At 51.2% G+C, this 5,244-nt stretch overlaps 1 pseudogene; it reads right to left on the minus strand.

Annotated features, from left to right (window-relative positions):
• On the minus strand, window positions 1-4,339 carry LOC113622977 (uncharacterized; annotated as a pseudogene).
• Between the last annotated feature and the right edge of the window lie 905 nt (window positions 4,340-5,244).

A 5,244-nucleotide genomic window follows, 5' to 3' on the forward strand; every position in this document is an offset into this window, starting at 1 on the left:
TCATCCAAGTTTAAGAAGCTTGACTGTGACCTGTGAGCAAAAAAGTCGCCCAGGCCAAAAAAAACCCTAGCCGCTCTGTGCGGTCCAGCACACTGAGAGGCAGGAGGCTCGGAGCCCACCAGCCCTGGAGAAGTGGAGGCCACCTACCTTTTCATTTCTTTTCTTTCTTTAGAGCTGGGATCTTGAACACAAGGCCTCAGGCACGGGCCAGGCCAGTTAAACTGGAAACATTTAGGAGCCAAGAGCTTGTAGCTGTTCGGAGAGGTTTGCTAGCACAGAGCACCCTCGGAAAACAGAGCCCAGATTTCCAAGCCTGGGAGGCTGTAGCTGAAGTGCTGGGCCCCTGACAGGTGCTGGGCTGCTCACCCAATTTTTCACGGGCAGAGGCAGATCCCCGCTGGCCCTGGCCTGGGAGGAATGGGTGTGTTTGGGTGGCATCCTCCTGGAACGGAAGAGGCAGGGTTTTGTCCCCCGACCTTGGAGCACAGCCTGAAGCTCAGCGCACAGCTCTGGCTTCCATTATGAGAAACCTGATCCTGGGATCTGAACACTCTGCTCTTTGTCTTTTGCACAACGGGATGGCCCTGCTTCTTGCTCAGCTCAGTGAGTCTCCTGGCTTCAGCTTCCCCCCTGAGTACTTGACAGCTGGTGCTTTACTGTGACTCACAGCCATTGTATCTGCTGGGCTTGTATTTCCAGCATCTCACCGGAGTGGCCGGGACCCATCTCCCAGGCGAGGCTTTCCACGCAGAGGCTGCCAGGCCAGCAGGAGAGGAGACCTCCAGCCCACCTGTCAGCATTTGAATAATTTCATGCACATGTACTTCTCTTCCAATCACCCGGGCTGTTTCAGCTTCCTTGAACTACGCCAGCCAAAGGCGCTGGCGACCTTCTCTCTCTCAGGCAGGACGCGTCCCCTTGAGCACTCTGGGAGCCCCACCACACTGGTTTCTTTGTGAGGTCATCTTTGCAGTGGTTTCCAGACACCCTGGCCTCCTTCCTGGTAGCTTCACACGTTCTGGTTTGCCAGAGTTCTGAGGGTGTTCAATTCAGTCAAAACGTAAGGGCCTTCTGACCACTCAGCTCTGGGCTTCACACTGCGGAGCATACAAAAGTCCCTGGGGGTGGCTAAGAGTTGTCCAAGGTGTGTCCACCCAAAAGGAGACCCAAAGAGAAAGAATTCCACTGTCAATTAGATTGGGGAAACTTGATCATTCAAAACACCAATTTTTATATTAAGGTTTCTGAGAAGTCCTTTTCTCAGGAACTCTGTTGCCTATTTTTTAACCCGTCATTTCCCAAACTCAGTCTGATATTGACTATGGACTCTTTTCATATCGTTCCTACTGACATCTCAAGGAACTAATTAATGTCTTTTGGAATATAGTTTAGGAAATGATTTAACTGGTTTTCAACCTAACGATGCATAATCTCTAAGGAGTATTTGGACACAGGTGGTGGCATTTTGAGTTGTTACAAAGAGAGGGAGGTGCCACACCATTAATGCGTGCGTGTGTGTGTGTGTGTGTGTGTGTGTGTGTGTGATGCTACACTTCCTGCGGTGCAACGCCAGCCTCACCAAGCCAAGAACAGCCCTGTTGGACAAGTGCTCAGCCCTGAGTTTCCAAACCCCCTCTGCAGGTTCAAAGCCCCCCGGGCTATCTGCTTGGGCCCGTTTCCTTGCTTCCTCGTGTTGGGATGCCTGCATGGCGTTACTGGAGAGAGTTCACTCTTGGCCTTTCTTGGGTCTCATAGAAGCAAGCAGAGGGCAGGGCTCCACAGTTCCATATACTGTGAAAAAAGGGTGTTCAAGGGGGTTTATCCCTGGGGGATAAAGAGGAAGGGGCTCGCCTTCCTGAAAATCCTTTTGCCTCACCTCACCTGCCAGGGAAAAGGGTGCCCCCGTGGCTCAAGCCTGAGCGGAAACACCTGGCGCTTAGCCAAGGTCAGGTGACTTGAAAAGGAATGTGAGAAGGGCGGGTGCAGCCCTCCATCCTTCCGGGGTAAAGGAGACTCCAACGTCCACAATCTGCAACTCAGAGTCGGGGGATTCGGTTTGTCCCTGCTCCTGTCAAAACAGAAAACGCCCGTGGCAACCGGCTAGCGTTGCCTGAAACCGGGGAGTGTGTGTTTCACAAAACAAGGGTGGCTCATTGATAGTCCCCCAGGGAGATTCTGGCTCCGTGCCCACGAGGCGGCAGGTCGTCCCTGGGGTCGGCCGGTGGAGCTCTGCCGAGCTGGGGGGTTTCCGGCACCGCTGCCCCTGCGGGGTGGAGTCGCGGGGCGGTGGCGGCGCCCGGGAGCCGTGCAGGCTTTGCCGCCGCTGGAGCGAGCAGGAGAGGAGACCCGCAAGCAATCTGACTTGTGATAGAGGAGTGCGATCGCCGTCCTCCTCCTGTCCTACACACAACGAAAGAAGCAACGCCTGTAGATTTGCTCCTTGAGGACCAGCCCCATTTCTGCTCCCCTCATCCGTCTGTAAATATGCATGATTGGGTGGTGTTTTCTGGAGCGGTCACAACGATCCTCTCCCAGTAAATTGCTTCTGGGCCTGTTCTCCCCTTCCTCTTTCTCTCTCAGAATTAGTGTGGGTGATAAGGGAGGGGGCCGGGATCGGGTTTTTTTGTGTCTTTCCTTTTTTTAATTTAAAAAACGACCTTTAGCGCAAAGTCCTGCCAAGTGTACAGTCCCAAAGCCCCATTTTATAGACGAGGACACCGAGAACAAGTGCAATCAAATTTAAGGTCACCCTACTGGCGAGATGCCCAGCCAGGTAGTAAACCCTGGTGCCCCGCACCTTGAGCATTTGGCCTGCCAATTAATTCTCTATCATTTCCCCCTCTTTAATACCCACTGAAGCAAAATGTGGTTGATGTTTCTCCCTGTTAAAAAATAATGATTGGGCTTCCCTGGTGGCGCAGTGGTTGAGAGTCTGCCCGCCGATGCAGGGGACATGGGTTCGTGCCCCGGTCCGGGAGGATCCCGCGTGCCGCGGAGCGGCTGGGCCCGTGAGCCATGGCCGCTGGGCCTGTGCGTCCGGAGCCTGTGCTCCGCAGCGGGAGAGGCCACAACAGTGAGAGGCCCGTGTACCGCAAAAATAATGATTAAAACTTGCAGAGGGGAAGGGGAGGGGCAAAAGAACCTTTCATATTAAATGAAAGCAATGTTTTAATGAGCCCATCTGAGGGTCATCTGGCTCTCCAGGGGAAGGTAACTTGGACTGTTTACTATTAATTAGAGTCCAGACATGCATACTACTGTAAAATTAGATGAGGCTATGTAGCAACTGTTAAAATGTAAATGACTTTTTAGTAGAGATGCAAATGATTTCTATCTGGTAGGAAAAATAACCCCAAAGGTTATAGTTTCGTTGCCCTTGTAGGACATTAAACAGTTTTGTATCTAACTTTGCATTCTTACCTCAGCATTCCTTTTTGTTCTCCTAGTGCACAAAATCTTTGTTCCTATATCCTCTAAAAACCAGCTTTGTCACCCCTCTACATTCTCTACTAAAATAAATGAAATCACGGGCACATGTTCACCCTCTCTGTCAAGGCTCATGTCCCTCTTCCGCTATAGCCCCCACCAATCCACGATCCGCTTGAAAGGCACACAGAACACCCAGTGTTGATACTTTGACCCAAGTGGGGCACACACATGGCATCAGGGGGACCTAGGGATATGTGTTCACCAACTTTGCAGAGTAAAAGAAATTTCTATGATTGTCGGAAACACACCAGAATCGTCAAAAGTACACAAACTCGACACGTTACTCCAAGTAGCCTCTGCCCTTCTCCTCTCACACTTTAATCATACCGTGTCTATGATCAGGGGCTGGAGGCTCTGGCCCTCAGGACACCTGCTACACCTACAATCCCTGCAAAGAACTTCTGCCCCCACACAGAGTCATACCCATGAACCCGCCACCCTGGGCCCTGCACCTGGTCCAAGCAGCTGCCCTCTTCTGGTTGGCCGGCCAGTGAAGGCTCAGCCCAGTGACCAATGAGATCCTCTGTCTTGGCAAACTTTACAAGGAGACTTAGAGGGAACACTTGCTAGTAAAAGAGACAGAGACAAAGCAGGCATTTGGAGGTCCTGAAGCAGTAATCATGTAAATAAGCAACAGGTAGAACAGGGGCAGAGAAGGAGTCCCGGAGTTGCCCCACTGACAAAGCACGAAGGCAAGGATGGATGGAGCCTGCTGCTCAGCTGGCAAGATGACAGAGTGTCAGTTTTTTAGGGCTGTGTTTGATCTTGAAAGACCTCTTGGTTCCTGAACTACATCTGGGGCTCTGTTGGACTCCATGCAGGTTCTGTGTGGTTTGTCCTGGGTCGCCATTAGACCTGTCGTTTGGTCTATGGTCCTTACTTCCTTATCTATGTGTGGCCTTAGATTTATTTTATTTACTTTTGGCTGCATTGGGTCTTCGTTGATGCACGCAGGCTTTCTCGAGTTGTGGCGAATGGGGCCTACTCTTTATTGCGGTGCACGGGCTTCAGTAGTTGTGGCACTCAGGCTCAGTAGTTGTGGCTCGCTGGCTTAGTTGCTCCACGGCACGTGGGATCTTCCCAGGCCAGCGTTCGAACCTGTGTCCACTGCATTGGCAGGAGGTTTCTTAACCACTGTGCTGCCAGGGAAGCCCTGTGTGTGGCCTTAAAATAAACCCTATAATGCTTAAGGGAACTTAGTGGATCTCTGCTCCTTGCAATCTAAGACCTGACTCACTTTCTCACCTTTTCAAATAACTTAATAAGTTAAATAATAATGCAGACTCTTTATTATCTTTTGTTCAGCCAACTCTCTCCATATTCATCAAGGATTTTCTAGGAAAGAGCAAGTTTCCCTGCTTAGAGCTGCCCTTCCCCTCTGCCTCTCTCCATTTATTTCTGCTGGGTTATTCATTCACTCATTCATTCTCTCCACAAGCACACATGGATTCTAAAACGAACAGGGCAACATCCATGCTTTGAAGGAGCTCACAATCTTGCAAGTACAGCGTTATAAGTGGGGTCAGTGCAGTGGTCAAGAGAAGGATGGGTGCTGCATGCACCCCAAGGTGGGGGCACTGGAAGCTGGGGTGTCAAGGTTGGCGTGAGGAAGGCTACTCCTTTGCTCCATGGTCTGTACTGGCCGCTTTTCCTCCTGACTCTCCCACAAATGCTGGCTTTCATGCCCCTGGCCTGGAACCACATGTAAGCAAAGCCATACGTTCAACTTGGATTAATTAAACGGTGACCTCAGCA

This window comes from Aethalodelphis obliquidens, unplaced genomic scaffold (assembly GCF_003676395.1).
Source record: "Aethalodelphis obliquidens isolate GAN/ISIS:26980383/991018 unplaced genomic scaffold, ASM367639v1 scaffold10, whole genome shotgun sequence".
NCBI lineage: Eukaryota > Metazoa > Chordata > Mammalia > Artiodactyla > Delphinidae > Aethalodelphis > Aethalodelphis obliquidens.